Here is an 18,360-nt window from a genome sequence, read left to right as displayed (position 1 = left end):
GAATGGTGAAAAGTATTGGAAATCAAATGTAGCAGTGATCACTAATGGTGAAAAGTACTGGAAATCGAATGTAGCAGCTTATCAAGATGTGGGTGGATGCACTCTTGGGATACTCTTTTGTGAAGTTAACTGAAAAGTACTGGAAATCGAATGTAGCAGTGATCACTAATCAGGATGAACATGTTTCTTTGGATAGGTGAGAAATTTCATGATATACCTCAAAATGATTTGATATTAATTTCTGGGAAATAGATAATATTATCAAATAAGAAATTCAACATCACGTCAACTCTATCATCACCCTCCTAACAGATGATTTATATGTTATATATGATATATGTTAATTTCTAGGAGACAGATAATATTAGCAACTTACCATGATATATTTAAAATGTTTTGATACTAATTTCTAGAAAAGAGATAATGTTATCAAATAGGTGAGTACTTGGATACGCAAAAAAATGTTCATGGTGAAATTTCGGAAAATTTGGACAGAAACAAATGGACATATATAATATATCAAGTTTTTGTAGTTGTTAACGTGCTGATAATACAGACAAGCGACAATGGTTAAACATAAAATAAAACTTCACCGATAACAACAAACGATAGCACTAATGAAACTTTTTTTTGTCTCTTTTAAATCACATTTGTACACCTAGAATCGAGAGACCAACAAATTTTCCATTGCCAAACCAGAAACTGTCATTTATGTAGCATTCATAACTAAGATATCACTCACATTAAGATCAGTCAACTGATATGAACCTAAAAACTTAGAGTAAGAATTTGGCAGTTGCCAAGCCAGTTTCTTAAAAACAAGAAAAGCAAACATACATTATCATCACATCAAGCTGATTTGTTAGCTCCAGAATTAGACATACCTGGCAACAAGCAACAGGGAGCACACCATCATTTCATTTATGGGAGTCTGTGCATCCTACGAATAAATAAAAACGAAGATGATAAATAACAGTTCAGATAAACTCAAACTTAGTTCCGAGTTCAGAATAATGTTTTAACTTGCCATGATAACACTACCTGCTGATTCCTACAAGAAACAAGATTGAACCCTCTGGATCGTCCATTTTCTGATCCCACGTAATTCTAACATCTCTGCATAAGTTACCAAGCTAAAGTGGCAAGGCAAAGTATACCATGGAAATGGGATGAAGGACACAGAGCTATCAAACACTTACGAACAGGCAGAATATGCCAAGAAAAAAGCAAAGAAAGCGGCATCCCTAACCTTCGGGCAAAGATCCCCGATGAAGATGCTAAAGACCTGCGAGAATAAACAGCGAGACCACATCTCAGTTATAACAGTCTCACATGTAAGATGGTATCCATACACGGAAAGAACACATATATATAATGGAACATTTCGACCATATTTTAGTACCAGACCTGATGTATCCTCTCTCTGTTACTTTCCTATGTCCAATTGACTTTTATTGGCCGGCCAAACCTGGCTTTCCAGTATTATAAGAAACATCAATGTGAAACATGGGACACTGCATTTATATCTGTTCATAGATAATTAATATGAAAACAAAACACTAACTACCATTGAGTATAGTCCGTCACCTGACCACCGTCCTAGTCCAGGTGTCTTGCACGGCCTGTTACACATCACGCCCCTTCAAGCATCTTCCCCTGCAAAGTGGACCAAATCATGTTTTAGTGCTTATGTGTGACTGTAGTCTGAACAAGAATTCTTCACTGGCTTAATGTAACACAACAAACATATGGGTCTGTTAATTGTAACATTAGGGGGTCCCTAAATTTTGTTATTACAGGAAACATGTTTATAATTGAAGTGAATGTATGAGAAAGTGTTTTTTTCCCGTGTAATTTCAATTCACAATGACACAAAGGAAACATTATTTGAATCTATAATCTGGAAGAAGAATTCTTCTATGACTTAATGTAATAGAACAAACATATGAGTATGTTAATTGTGTAATGTTAGGCTGCCCCTAAATTTCATTATTATAGAAAACACCTTTGTAATTGAGCGATGCTATGCAGATGACGATGTGCAGACGACGGCTCACATCAGGTCGTCCATGCAGTGAGCAGTACCATCCAATCCTCCAATCGCTCGAAGTTCGGCCATCGACTGTCGTGCGTACAACAATTTCGTTTGTAATTCAAGTTAATATATGAGAAAGTGTTTTTTATTATGTGCAATTCAACTTCACAGTATCATAAAGGAAATATTATTTGAATCATAATATATAACTAAAATGAATGACAACATGTCCTGCAGCAGGGCACAAATTCAAGACCATAACCCAATGCTACCAAATTTTTAACAAGTCCATGTCTTCCTGAACCTGAAGTAAAAAAATGAAAATGCAGAACTATATAAGCAGCCCAGGATTTGCATAATAGAAGAAATCTTCCATGAACAAGGAAATAGGATACGTGGTACCTTCTTCGCAAGAAATTCATCCATCAATTGTTTTTCAGCCACCTTCTGAGCTTTATTACTCTCTGTTTTCTGCATCCGTGTGCAGGCATCTGAATATTTAGAGCACTCTGTTTCAAACATCTTAACCCTATCTGTAATTTTGTTCGATTCATGGAAACAAGAACCCCGAGGAATGAAAAGAAAAAATAGACCATACAAAGACAGAGAGCAGAATGCTATAAGGTATGAGTCAGGATATATTGAAAGTGGACATACCTTGTTGCTGAAGCAGACCCGGGATTTGCAGGCGAAGTGCACGGTACCGTAGGGCAGCCCGCTGCCCTCGATGAGGAAGGACTTGTGGTGGTGTCGGATGGCCACGACGATGGCGCCACGTGCTCTCCCTTGGCGCCCCGCTTCAGGCACCAGTCTTGACCGACACCTCGCCCCTCTGCACCGCCTTCGTCTTTTTGTGGCTGGCAATCCTGCACCAATGCCCGGGAAACTGCTCCTTGATGGGCTCGAGCAGCCAGACGGCGATGTCGAGGCTGGCCTTGGTGCCGTGCGCGAACTCCGCGGGGCACTTGGTGGCGCTGAAGGGGCCGTCGGTCTTGGTGCCCATGTTGAAGGTCCCGGCCGAGTTCCAGCTGCAGGCAGCGGTCAGATCGGGGGGCGCGTAAGAGAAGAGAGGGAGCAGGAGATCAGTGGATCAGGCGGATCGCGGCTTCTTAAGCGCAACATGAGGGGCACGCAGTTCGTCTCGGCGATGGTGTCGTCGTCCCGTCGGACCTCCCCCGCCCTGCCAACCAATGGGACGGCTGGGATGGCAGCGGCGGTGGCGGCAACCCTACTGGCAATCGGGAGTGGAAAGAACAAGAGGCAAGAAAAATTGTGTGAGAGGGAAGAATGAAAAGATGTCGCTCTGCTCCATTCTTCCATCTCTTTCTTCTAACGTGCTTTGCCCAGATACAATGCGTGTTCCCATTGAACCTGATGTTGACATGCCTTACTTCGAAGGGAAGGAAATACTCCATCTGACCATCTCTACGTTTTTATCCGGGAAGGTGTTATCTGCAGGATTCTTTAGTCAATCAACACAATAAAATAGCATACGTGGCATAGCCCATCGTTGGCCCTGCCTTCCCTTCTTAAAGAGTGTAATGTGCACTTAGTTATTCCAGCAGTCTCCAATGTCAGAACACGGTGCCGGCTGCTGTCTGCCAAATGAAATGTTTATGTTTTACTCAACCGAAGCGTATCGTGTTGTATTGATCTTCAGTTCTTATCTTATGCGGGATCAGGATTAAGTGACCTGGTACCCTATAGAAATGGCGGCTTGTACCGGAGATGTCGCATATTGAACTGACGATACCTTTGGGCTCCCCGTTTCGTTGACTGATGGCTAGATGCAGGTATTTTATTCTCGAGTGTACGTGTGAAACCGCCAAATCAACCACGCTTGAAGAATATATTGTCCGATCAACAGCCAAGAGAAGATTCTGCATAGTATTGCAGGCTAGCAGCCACAGTAATGTATTTTTGAAGAACATTTCTTTTAAGAAGGCTACAGTACTGTAGTACATGGTTCTCTGATTCCAGATGTAGACGCGGTGGCAGAGAAACGACCGACTAAATGGTCGATCGAAGGCATCCGGCGGCCGGGCTCCGTCGTGCCGTGACCAGATGCACAGCGCGCCACCACGTGAAAGCACGCAGACGAGGTTCAATCTAAAAAACCTATGAGCATTTACAAATGCAACTTACAAATCTGGTCCCTTAAACATCTACAAACGCGTTCGGATGTGTCTCTGAACAGTGACCGGTCATGTTTCAAATAATGCATTACACGATCGAGCACATTAAATTATAAACCTCAAAACCATATTATTATATGCAACGTAAATCTAATACTAAGCGAAGCTCGTCCGGCGGCCGGTTGCGCCCCTCGCAATGTCGGACTGATCGCCAACGAGGTTGAGTAGGACATGGGACACTAGCCGACTCATGGGAGTTGAGCTCCTGCCCTCTCCATGCCCTACTCTTCCTTGCCAGAGCCCGTGACTCAGACGGTGCCGGTGAATGTCAGGTCGATGATGGATCCTTCCTGAAAGGAGACGATGTCGACCACAACGCGGTTGCGGTGCCCGCACCTGTGCATTATAGGGGGGGGGGGGAGTGCGACTCCGCCTCTCCAACGTCCATGACCGCTAGGGCCTCTGTTGCCTCCTACGCCTGTTGCCTCGCACGACGAGCGGGCCGCGTAATGTTAGCGTCTAAGGACGCCCAAGGTGCGTCCTCGCCGCGCCAACGAAGGGGTTGCGCATCCGTCACGGTGTTCGGACACCAAACAGACCACACCGTATCCGATGAGGCACGACGTCAGATCCACCCACCGGCTGAGCCGACGCAATGTATTCCAGACTCTGTGAGTCCCCGCGCAGCCGAAGGGAGGCCTCCTTCCGGGAGCAACTGAGCGCAAGTCAGACAACCATCTCCTCCTTGGGACCACGTAGGATGAGCTCGTGGTCGACAAATTTGGAGGCAAAGGACTTAGATCCGTTGCCCACCATGTCAGAGAAGGCGGGCGATCGCGGGAGGTGAGCTTGGGTGGCGGATGGGAGTGAGGGGAGTGGAGTGAAGTGGTTAGGTTTTGGTTCGGCGAGCGGATGAAGACGAATGTATATGATGTCGATGCAGGACAGTGCGAGGCCAGACAGGCATGCCCTGGCACGCCCAGGCTCCTTCAAATCCACCCCATATTTAAGACGGATATGAGGGGTGCCGGTCAGGACGTTTGAGGGGTTCGTCTGGATCGAGTTTTTATAACCAACTAGATCATGAAAGGCGCGCGTTGCCGCGCCCGTCCATTCTACAATGGGTTAATATGAATTGTTATAAACACATTACAGTTTGAAAGCCAAAAGTTAAATTAGCATAAATTGGCCCATATATTGTGAAGTCGTCAAAGGGAGGAAACTCAATCGGCTTGCAGTGAAGCAACACAAGGAATACTATCTTTAAAAAAAAGTGTTCCTTAACATTGTTTGTTCTGAGGTTGCTTACCATTGTCTTGTTGTTGCACAAGGAACACTTGGTATTACTATTGCGCTCATCTGTCTCGAAAGATGAATGCTAGGGATATACTCTCTCCATCCTAAAATAAGTGACTCGAAAATAATTCGGTTTTGTACTAACTTTAGTACAAAGTAGAGTCACTTTTGAGTCATTTATTTTGGGACGGAGGGAGTAGTATATATTGTAAGATGTGAGCAGATTAAAGTTTGCTGAAAGTTCATTGTTCTTCACGTTGTAGTTATCATAGAAATGGACCGGTTATGTTCATAAAAAGAGATGATATAATCTGATACTTGAACTAAGTATTTCTAGGGAATCACATAGAAATATATGAACATACAACCAAATTTGCTAATGGAAACACCTTGGTGTTTCTAAGTGAATGTAAAATTTTCCTTTTCGAGATAACTACACGTTCTTGCCCTGGAAATTATCATTTGCATAAAAGTGAAACCTGATTCGGATGTAATAAGCAAAGCAATCAACATATATAATCAAAAGGAGGGGAGATCTCTACCGGCTCTCATAAGGAATGAGTCAAAACTCAAAACTCCCTCTTGTGATGGCAATTACAAAACCAACAAATCAAATCCTCATAGAGCAAACCACATAATCAGACATGGAAGGACATTCGTGGCCCATAACCCCTCACCAAAGATGGAACGCATGGCCGCATGAGCCCCACCGTGGTCCTCACCACCCCCAGCTATCACCATATCTAGCAAGTTGTACCGTCAGTGGATGCTTCATTGAGTGGTTCAAGGAGTTCTTTATAACTATTGGTGGTGTTCTTGCAGTTGCTTCCCATTTTTGAAAAGTTTGATGTTTAGCTACACAATTATGGTCAATTTAGGAGGACAAAATGGAATTGAAGCAAGAGTATACTCATTATTTAAATTATTAACTGTGGGATTTTAACTATTTTCAACCTCTCGGCACTGTGAGTAGTAGTAGCAACATGAGGAAAAATGCATCTAATTAGTTGTCAAAATTCCTTTTTAAGTTGGATTTGTTAAAACATACTTACAAATTCTTATCAACATAAAATCTGTCTATGTAGATAGTGGTGACAGTCCTAAAGTTCTAGTACCGAGCTTTATTGACTGAATGGTTTCATCCTAAAAATAGAAGTATACATTAATTGGAGCCAAATAATGCTAGAAGGTTTAGCATGGAACTTAACTGGTCGAATGATTTAAAGCGAAAAAACACAAGTACATCGGTAAATCCTTAAAAAATTGGTGTAGTTGCTTTAGTTGTTCAAGGAGCTATGTGGCATATGAAATGGAATAGTTTTTGTTTGCAAAAGAGCATAAGCATGAATGTAAGACACAAAGAAAGTGCTTATCGGATTCAGTAGGAAGCTTGTCTAACCTATGGGGATGTAGAGGAGGCAACGTCATTGTTGAGGATTGAGTCGATTGCGTCAATACAAAGAGTAGCCGGTGTAGGATCTATAAATAGACTGATTTTATGAGCGAACATCGTTACTTGAGGAACGTGTCATGCTTGGTCATCGACTCGTAGAACAGGCAAACATTATGTTGGAGCCATGGCCAATGGGAAGGGGTGCCGATCCATAGGCAATGGTTGCAATGATGCTCCTAGAAAGATCATGGGTGAGGAGAAGGAAACACGGGTGAGTGTCTCATCTTCCATGAGCCCAATACATGATATGTGAACCATCTGAAGTGCATCCTTGGCAGTTGGTACCGCAGCTAGATTTGCCGGGCTCGCCATTGAGCACCATGGTCTATTCACACATCTCGGAGAGGGTGGCCAACACATCAGCTATGTCCATCAACTCTTTGACTTGGGGCTACATGGGGAAAGTGTCTTCCATGGATGCAGCACCCTCCCATCCTTCCATTGCCCCCTGCGCACATGGCCCAAATTTAAATCAAGAAAAATGGTGTTGGAGCGTCCATGAGGATTGGCCGGGGAATAGGGCAAGAGCATCAGTGGGAACCTGTGCGGCCATTGGGGCGTCCGCGAGGATTTCGGTGTTGTGTAGTTTGACCTTGTTCGAATGAGAAGCATGTAAACATCAATTCTCGTGATGCTGGCCAACTGTTCCACAAAATGAGCGAAAGCACTACTAAGTTAATCATTTGTGCTAATACCACATCTAAGCCAACGACAGGGACAAAGCACTCATAGAATCATAGAACAAACTGCAAAGACCAGCAAGTACTTGAACGCCGAGCAGCTGATGTCCTGGAATGCGGCGACCTTGTCATCCTAACCTGCGCACAACAACAGAAGGTCCCACGTTAAGTAAGCAAATCGACATATGAGGGGACGGTCTATGGAACGATGGTGAAAGCGAAGGCTGTTGGCGTCCTCCCCGACGCCATCCGCCTCCACGACCGTGTTGACCATTCCCTTGTGGTTGCCTTTGGCCTCGGCAACCTCTGAGGACGGCGGCGGCAGGCTCGGATACATCGTCTTCCTGCACGACAGTGACACACATGTGCTCGGCCTCTCCTCTTCCTCTTCGGTTTGACCATCTCAGAGACCTCGAGTAGGTGATTCGTAGAAAACAGGGGATGCATAGAAGGAGGAGAGATACACAGACCTGTCGATGATGTAAGAAGTGACTTTGGCCGCCGCCATCACCATGATCTCTTTTTTTGTGCAAGATTCGGAGAGTCGATCAAGGGCAGAGATTCGAGTGGCTCCACTTCACATGATATGCTTGGTAGTCCGTTTGGCCGGTTGCCATAGTCAGCGCTCTCTCTTTCTCTCTCTGCGGTGATGACGGCAGCGGCGGCGGGTCGGGCCTGTGGAAGTGTGGAGTGCAAGGCGCGTGCGGGGAGGGGAGAGGAAGTGGATGGGGCTACGAATAGCACAATCTTTTTTTAGAGGGCGGAGCAGAATCACGTTCATCAGTTCCGCATCCAACGCTGGAGAATGTAAGCGAACGACAAGCTTTGGATTCGGCCTCGGGAATAGCTGCCCAAGGACAGACCTAACCGGCCCAGTAACAGCCCATGCGGGAGAAAAATTTATGGGTGCGTGAGATGCCTCAAAAAGGGTTCAGTTTTACTGTCCTTAATGAGTGATCGGACGACTTATCCGAACATTTAGGGCCTCTTTGGGACTGCTCTGCTCCTTAAAATCCAGCTCTGCTCCAGAAAAGACAAGCCAAACGGGGTAGCTTCACGATATGCCGCTCCGCAAAAAAACTAGAATCTGGGGTAGAACTTCAAAGTTTTTATGAAGCTCCTCAGAGGGTACTCCAAAAAACTCTAGAAGCTGAAGTTGGGGGGAAATTACCCACCACTGCCACCAGTAAGTGGATACCCCTTCATTTCTTTCCCCTCAACCAATCAAATAGATTCTTTCCACCAGATTTTCTAATTTTGAAGCTGGAGCTAAATGGAAGCCAAACATTCTCTTAATAGTGCTATAGCTTCTGTATGAAACTGCTTCAAAGTGAATTTGATGAAGTGAAGTTGATTTTGATGAATTGAAGCAGTCCTAAACAGGCCCTTAAAACGGATTTGAGAGGTCCAGATGTGGATGCTCTAATCGCCTTGTTCCTCCTGAATGTTTGTTATGCTGGTCCTGGTCCTTGAAAGAGAACCTGAAAGATGTGGTCTGTCAATTATGCATGGAGCTATAACAGGGAGGTACAACTCTTTCAAAGTAGAGCTAGTGGTTTGAGAAGAAAAGTCAACGCTTGTGGAATTATAACAGAGAAGGGGAGAACGGAAGAAATAGAGTATCTCTGCCTCGCTACAGTAATTACATACCAGAAAATGAGAAGGGAAAATAGAAGAAATACATGCTGTGGAATTACCTTTTTTTCTTTATCAATTCAGCCATTTCAAAAAGTTAGTTGGAGTATGAATTTAATATGATTTCGGAGTCAAGACTTCTCAAGTTCATGCCTTTCCGTCATGGTATTAAAAGAAGGGTTACACGTCTAAAAACCGAAAGCACTAAGGAGTCAAATATCCAACGAACGTGAGATTCTTAGGCATGGCTACTCAAACATTTTCATGACAAATTATGTTCATTAAGGATGACAAGTTTAGTTGACGAGCATAACAAATTCACCTCAGCTTATTACCTTATCAAGAAGTTATCGTGCTTACAAACTAAATTTGTCATCTTCGTGTCAATATAAGTTGCCACGAAAAATGTTTGATTTGCCATGTCTAAATTCCAACTTCAGATTTTTAGCAGTTCCCGCAAACTAGACGCGACGTAGAGTGTTGAAATATATTGTTTGTCTTTGTTTATTGGTTCAGACTTTTGGAGCAACTCGTTGGATCATGAATTGACTGTACTTATCTGAAACTTCATTAACCGATTCCATTTATGTATCCTTTTATTAACACTATTAGGCTCCTTTTGTTTGGGCTAGAGATTCTAAGAATCACTATGGCTTTGGATTCTCCAAAATCGGTTGTAGTTAGGGATTCCTGGAATCTAAAGCTGTTTGTTTGTTTACCCTGGTGTTGGATAGTTTGTAGGAACCACAAAGGTTGTAAAATGTCATTTTTGTCCCTAAATGCTGGTCAATGGTCACATCATGTAGGTTGCTCTTCTTCAGCCGTGCACGCGCCGGCCCTTCGGCCCTGGCTCGATCCGGTCGATCCGCCCGGCTGCCAATCCATGTCGGACGCGCCGGACCTGTCCTCTGTCTGGTCGTCCATCAGCAGGCCGGTTTGCTGGTTACCCCGATCTGGTCCTCCGACAGGAGTCTATGGGCGCCACAGGAGAAGACGGCCGACGAGGCCCGTGGGAGGTCGGCGTCCATGGATAGCGCATGCTCAGCTAGAGATGGGAGAAGAGAGGAGTAACGGGAGTGAAGAGGAGGACCGGGCGAGGAACAACGACATGTGACGTGAGAGCGGTTGTACTCGTTGAGGAATTCTTCGGGGGAGACGAATGGCAGTTTTGCTGTCATCGTGACTACTAGATATAGTGGTAACAGCTCAAACTGAAACTTTTTATTTTGTGGGAAGCAACAAAATCGGTCGAATCACTCAAATCGCAAACTTACAGTTTTGCTTGCCTGGTAGTTCAGTTTGTAGAATGATTCTACGAAATCACTAGTAAGCGAATAAACTTTCCAACGATTACTTTCATCTTCACAGGTTGCGACAAGTGGCGTACTGCATGCGTGGTACTTGTCGTAATCTGAGATTTTTTCCTTTTTCATAGATCCGTATTTTTAAAACGTTTTATCTCTTAAACCGTGTGTCCAAATCTCGAACCGTTTTCACCTTGGCTTTCTCGTGTCGAGATCATCAAAACTAGATCCCATATGGTTTTGACGAACTTTTTTTTTAGAAAAAATCGTGCCTCACGCGATAGAAAAAACAAAAAACGCGTTTTTTCCTTTCCGAGAGGCACGGGTCGCGAAGGCAGAATCGTATCTCTCGTGGAAGCAAAACCATGCCTCTCGCGGAAAAAAAACAGAAAACGCATTTTTTCCCTTTTCGGGAGAGGCACGGGCGTGCCTCTCGCGAAGGCAAAATCGTGTCTTTCGCGGAAGCAAAATTGGGCCTCTTGCAAAAAACAGAAAACACGTTTTTTTCTTTTTAAAAAAAGGCACGAGCGTGCCTCTCGCGAAGGCAAAACCATGCCTTTTGCGGAAGCAAAACTGTGCATCTCGCAAAAAAAATGTATTTTTTCCCTTTCCGAAAGGCACGGACGTGCCTCTCGCGAAGACAAAATCATGCCTTTCGAAGAAGCAAAATCGTGCCTCTTGCCAAAAAAAAACGTGTTCTTTTCCTTTTCGAGAGGCACGCGCGAAGGCAAAACCATGCCTCTCGCAAAAAACAAAAAATGTGTTTTTTCGCGTAAAAAAAATGGAACGTTTCTTCTCGATACATTCAACAACTCGTTTTGGAATTCTCTGCAAATCAATAATATAAATAGCAGAAGGTAAAATGTTAATACAATGTAAATTATTTTCAGCAAACATTTTGAATAATACCCCTATACTGTGCATTCAGTTCACTTATTTAAAACACTAACCATGTAGCCAAAAGAAACGTCACATTTCCTCATCCTGTGCACTAAGACACATCATGGTGACTTTGTTGGTCCAAACGCGTTTCTCATCATTTTTTCCATCTGAGAATATTCCAGTTGTATCCCCCTTGTGATGATACATTTATTGATGATCTTTTTCTTCCTACGGCTGAGACCACGCATGGCTTCATAGCGCACGTATCAAAAAAGAAAAAGACTTTAGACAATGAAAGTAAACAATAGTAACTACACGAAATAAAGTTGAATCATAATATATTAGCAAAACACCTTTGTTCTGAATATTGATCACTAAAAATGAACTATCTTAATTGGAGAAAATTGCTCGTTTAATACGTATTTAGAAGCATGGAGCTTGTAACTACCGACAAAATAAAGGTACAAAATAACTAGCATTGCTGATAAATTGGAATGTAAAAACATTTCTTGTTATTGAAATTCTATTTAAGCATTCAAAGCAGGATTCTTAACATTAGTTGTATCTTTTGGTCTTTCAAATAGTTTCAAGGACGAAAAACTATAAAAAAATAGTAAAAAGTTCACAACAAATAGACTGCTTCACCATAAAGGTTTAGTGTATTTAAACTAACACACAACAACAACAGGTAAACCATATTTATTATGTCGTTTAGATGGATGATGATAAAAAACGAAACTTCATACCAACATAATTGAGCGGTATCTGTTGGACGCCATCTTTCGTGATGTCGACCGAGAGCCTGTAGCCTCCGTTACACATGTAGATATACATCATATCCCCTGGACACACGACATAATCATCCAGAAGCTGCTGCCACCCCTCATCCACGATCTGGGTAGCCAAATCACCACACTCAAAGGTAACCTCATACTGTAGCCTCTCAAAAGTAACAAAGTAAGCAGTCCAAGTCTTTATGTCTCCTTGCATCGCATCTGGTTTAATGCGATGGATGTATTCTTCTATAATATGCCGGATAGCGCATGGAACAAACTGTATAATATCATTGCAAGGAAAAAAGTTAAAATGAGGTCATGCATATTCATTTTTACGGGGGAAAATGTAAATGTTTTATGAACCGTTCAGAGCTTATCATTTTGGAACGATAGAACTTTGTGATCGGTATCCCTACGTGACACGGTGGACCTTGTGCATCACGGCATACAACAATCTCATGCTTGCAAACACGACACCTGTCCCCCTTAAGTCAAAATACAAATCATCATTGAATTAATACGGTGAAAAATTAAATGTATATAAAAAATATGCACCCCGTACACCAAACTAAATCTATCCCTATCAAAACTTATAAAATAAACCGTTAAAAAAATTGGTCACTGTACAACCATAAATTCATAAGCATTGAAATGTATATATTGGAATATGAAATAACATTTTACTCGTTATTCCTAATTGTCATCGCTACCAACCCTAGTACGTGAGATTTTCTCTCAATAAAACAAAGCTTACTCACATGGATCTGGGAACAGAATAATGCTGAACCAGCCACTATATTATAAAAAAACGGAGGCTGAACAAGATGATTTTTTAATTAAGTCAAAATAAAAATTCTTTAGAATCAGGTAGCTACTGAATGCGCAATGGTCGTCAGTGAGGGAGCGGCTTGAGTCGGCGTGGGGCAAATGCAGACAAGGAGCAGTGAGGGCGGCGTGGCGGTGTTCCAGGCATGCATGTTGTGAAGTTTCAAACTATTACCGGCCCGCCAAAATATTACGGGAAGAAAATCTACCAAAAAAGTTGATCAATTCTACATGGCCCTTTAATGCAGTAAGTCCAGAAGAGTACTCAAGTTCAGAATCCATCCAATTTAGTGCTTACACTTTTTCTGTGTGTGCAAAGCAGCTTTCAAGCACGTCTTTTGGTATATACGCTATCGATACTTCAGTAAATATTGTATGAATACAAACATATGTTTCGGTTTCGGCATATTCCAAATCATTTCGGTATGGTTTCAGTATATACCAAATTAACCAAAGTTGATGTGAATTTAGAAGTGAGACAACAATTTTTTAGTTATGTTTCAACTTTGAACAGTGCAAAGTCATGGAGACAAACTTTAGTACTTCTCCATTAATTAGGAAAGCTGTATTACAAACAGCCGAATAATCGCAGCACAACACAAATATGATTGTTACTCTAGCCATGTTAATTTCAACTAGCAGTGACTCTGTATCAGTGAAAGCGGCAATCTTTAGTACTTCTCCATAAATTAGGAAAACTGCATTACAAACAGCCGAATAATCGCAGCAGAACACAAATATGATTGTTACTCTAGCCATGTTAATTTCAACTAGTAGTGACTCTGTATCAGTGAAAGCGGCAAGGATCAGCGCATCAAAAAAGAATAGAAGTCTGGCTTTGGTTTCCCTAGTCCCTATGAACTGCCTTCTTATCACATGAGTGAAAGTGGCAGGGATCTATGCTGAAAAAAATCACCTACATCTACACATTCCATACAATAAAAGATAGCACGGTGCTGGTGGAAGGGGAGGCAGTGAGGAGTCCAGGGTGCTGGTGGAAGGGGAGGCAGTGAGGAGCAGGAGCTGGGTGAGGGATTCGGGGACGGGCTGCAAACCGTCTGGCGGCGGACACATCGGCGGTGAGATCTCCGACGCTGGTGGAAGGGGAGGCAGTGAGGAGTCCATGGTGCCGGAGTTGGGGGAGGAGAGGCAGCGAGCACCCAGGTCATGCATCGGAGACTCGGAGGTGTGGCGTCGGAGGAGCAGGTGGCTAGCACACCACCGGCTCTGGTGCCCGGCTGCTCCGGCTCGTAGTCGCTCGCTAGGGTCATGTCTGGTGCGTTTCCCTTGCCAATCTATGCGCAACAACATGCCAAACTGCTAAAATCTGCTTAAATCTGGCATGCCAAACTCGTCCTACGATGAGATCCAGTGATAGTCTTTTTAATTCCCCCTCCAGGATCTTAGATAATACCGACGTGTTCTCCGTGCAGAGAGATTAAAACAGAGCTTTGGATATCCACGCGGAGAGGATTGAACATACGAAGTAGAAAACAGTTGGGATATTGATGAATTGACTCTCACCTCTGCGTCGTCCTCCATCCACATCGACCGAATCGATTGGGAGGGGAACGAGGGAGGCGAGGAGAACAAGCGAATGTTTCTCTGTGGACTCTTTGTGAGAAGAAACAACCGGTGGACTTTAAACCCAAGATAGATGGGTCCATACAGATATAATGCCACCAGCCTAATTACCAAGCGCACGCACCAAACTCAACGCCAGGTTATGTGAAAGGGCGACTAACGAATCCCATACGAGTAATGTTGATTCCAGTATAGTCGTCGAAAAATGATTTTTTTCTTAAAAAAACGTTAACTCGGTTTGACGAATATTAACCACGTAATTAATAGTATCATTTTAATACATCCTCCGGTGGCTACTAGAAATCAGCTCGCTGATTTCTTATGCCCTGTTTGGTTGTACAGAATTGGGCCTAAAATCAGGGAATCTGGAATTCGGGGTTCAATTCGGACGTTTGGATATGTTTGGAATTTGGATCTGGAAATGCGAGCGAATTCCGAGCTACCCCCGCGCGTGCCTCTCACACCCTCTCGCAAATTCGGAGGTCGTAGCCTCGGAAATGCGTGGAATCCTCTGGAATATCCACCGTGCGTCCAAACGAGCACCGCCGCCACCTCCTCCTCCTCGAAGCCGACCTCCGCCGCCTCCTCCTCGATGCCAGACTCCAGCGCTTCCTCTTGCCTGCTCAGCTACAGGCCGGCCGTGCCCCAAACTGCACCGCCTTTACATGCCAGCACCGAAGCTAGCCGACCTCGCCACCAAGCTCCGGCTCATCGAGGAGCACCGCCACCTCCTCGACGTCGGCCACCGCCGCCTCCTCCTCCTCGAGGCCGGCCTCCACCCCCCCTGTCGCCGGCACTTCAGCAGGCTCCGCCTCCACGGCCAGCGACGAGCACTGCCAGCCACCAATCTCCGCCTACACAGCCAGCGACAAACACGACGAGCCACCAAGCTCCATCTCCACGGGTCCGTAGTCGAGCCCAGCGCCGCCTAGCTCCCCGCAGCCATGGACGATGGGGCAATCCCAGGACCAGATTGATTTTGTAAAATTCTTTTCAGGGTCCTTTTGTAAGAATTTGGACCTGTTGGTAATTTCAATTACTGGACTTGGAGGACCTACAAATAAAAATTGTGATATAATACTATTTAATGCTAGGATCTGCTATAGATTACTAATTAATCTAAACCAACCACATAAATACAAACCTTATTAAAATGTTGTTTACACACTCCTTGAAATGGTAAAATTCAATTCCACATTATGTACATCCAAACAGGATTTGGAATTCCATTCCGGCCTTAATTCTACGAACGAATACCATGCGCATTCTGCGCAAACTGTAGTTCCATTGAAATCGCTAAAAACAGTATTTTAGCGAACATAGTACCGCTAAAAACAGTAGGTAATGCATTAAGCACATACACACGAAGTACTTATTAAATTTTATACGATAAGGGATGACGACTTCTAGTCTGGTTAGCTGCCACATTGAGAGATCGATATGAAAGAACTTTTCTATAGCGGGGATGAAGCACTTAATGCACACGACACGGAGGACCTGTGCAAATGCACCTCTTGGGATGAAAACGTTCGCCCGCGCAAGTTTTGCGCTTAAGATGTTGATCCATACGGACTTTACCGACATCCATACATAGCTAAAGAACTTCTGATGAAAACTTTGTTCATGCACATAGAGCACTTGAAAGGTCGATCCAGAAGTATTTTACCATCATCGATAACAATGTATGAACTTTGCTAAAGCTTGTGGCGCACTTAAGGTATATGACACGAAGGACTTATCAAAATTTATCTCTTATGGTGAAAACATTGTTCATGCACGTTGCGCACTTGGGTGATCGATCGGGAAGAACTTTATCCTACCTTACCAATTAAATAAATTTGCTCAAGCGTGTGACACACTTAATGTATAGGGAATGGAGGACTTGTCAAAATTTTATCTCTTATCATGTAAACTTTGTCATGTACGTTGTGCACTTTAGTGATCGATCCAAAAGAACTTCACCGTCATTCATAACAAACTAAGAACTTTTCTCAAGCTTGCGGCGCATTTAAGGTACTAGGCACGAAGGACTTATCAAATTTTTATATGTTATGATGAAAACTTTGATCCTACATGTAGCGCACTTGAGATATCGAACCGGAGGAAATTTATCACCATCCATAACAATTTAAAAACTTTGCTAGAGCGTGTGGCGCACTTAAGGTATAGGGCACGGAGGACTTATCATATTTTGCTATCTCTTATGATGAAAACTTTGTTCATGCATGTTGCACACTTGAGAGATTGACCGGAAGAACTTTGACGTCATCCAAAACTATTTAAGAACTTTGTCGAAGGGTGTGGTGCACTTAAGGTATAGAAAACACATGACTTATGAAAAACTAATATCTTATGATGAGCATTTTGTTCATGCATGTTGCGCCCTTGAGTGACCGATCCGGAAGATTTTACCGTCATCCATAACAATTTAAGGACTTTGCTGAAGCGTGTGGCACACTTAAGGTATAGGTCACGAAGGACTTATCAACTTTTTATCTCTTTTGATGATAACTTTGTTCGTGCACATACAGCACTTGACAGGTCGATCCAGAAGTATTTTACCATCATCGATAACAATTTATGAACTTTGCTAAAGATTGTGGCTCACTTAAGGTATATGGCACGAAGGACTTATCAAAATTTACCTCTTATGATGAAAACGTTGTTCATGCACGTTGCGCACTTGGGTGATCGATCAGGAAGAACTTTACCGTATCTTAACAATTAAATAAATTTGCTCAAGCGTGTGGCACACTTAATTTATAGGGAACGAAGGACTTGTCTAAATTTTATCTCTTATCATGTAAACTTTGTCATGTACATTGTGCACTTTAGTGATCGATCCAGAAGAACTTTACCGTCATCCATAACAAACTAAGAAATTTTCTCAAGCTTGTGGTGCATTTAAGGTACTAGGCATGAAGGACTTATCAAATTTTTATCTGTTATGATGAAAACTTTGATCCTACATGCAGCGCAGTTGAGAGATCGAACCGAAGGAAATTTATCGCCATCCATAACATTTTAAAAACTAGCGTGTGGCACACTTAAGGTATAGGGCATGTAGGACTTATCATATTTTCTATCTCTTATGGTGAAAACTTTGTTCATGCATGTTGCACACTTGAGAGATTGACCCAGAAGAACTTTGTCGTCATCCACAGCTGTTTAAAAACTTTGTTGAAGGGTGTGGCACACTTAAGGTATAGGAACACATTTATCAAAAAATAATCTCTTATGATGAGCATTTTGTTCATGCATGTTGTGCCCTTGAGTGAACGATCCGGAAGATTTTACCGTCATCCATAACAATTTAAGAACTTTGGTGAAGCGTGTGGCACACTTAAGGTATAGGTCACAAAGGACTTGTCAACTTCTTATCTCTTATGATGAAAACTTTGTTCATGCACATAGAGCACTTGACATGTCGATCCAGAAGTATTTTACCATCATCGATAACAATTTATGAACTTTGCTAAAGCTTGTGGCGCACTTAAGGTATATGGCACGAAGAACTTATCAACATTTATCTCTTATGATGAAAATGTTGTTCATGCACGTTGCGCACTTGGGTGATCGATGAGGAAGAACTTTACCCTATGTGACCAATTAAATAAATTTGCTCAAGCGTGTGGCACATTTAATGTATAGGGAACGAAGGACTTATCTAAATTTTATCTCTTATCATGTAAACTTTGTCATGTACGTTGTGCACTTTAGTGATCGATCCAGAAGAACTTTACTGTCATCCATAG

General features: G+C 43.0%; 1 pseudogene; it reads right to left on the bottom strand.

The window, feature by feature from the left end:
• Positions 1 to 2,058: 2,058 nt before the first annotated feature.
• LOC123398813 lies at positions 2,059 to 3,038 on the bottom strand (annotated as a pseudogene).
• Positions 3,039 to 18,360: the final 15,322 nt, after the last annotated feature.

This window comes from Hordeum vulgare, chromosome 5H (genome assembly GCF_904849725.1).
Source record: "Hordeum vulgare subsp. vulgare chromosome 5H, MorexV3_pseudomolecules_assembly, whole genome shotgun sequence".
Taxonomy (NCBI): Eukaryota; Viridiplantae; Streptophyta; class Magnoliopsida; order Poales; family Poaceae; genus Hordeum; species Hordeum vulgare.
This window is presented reverse-complemented; position numbering and strand designations above follow the sequence as displayed.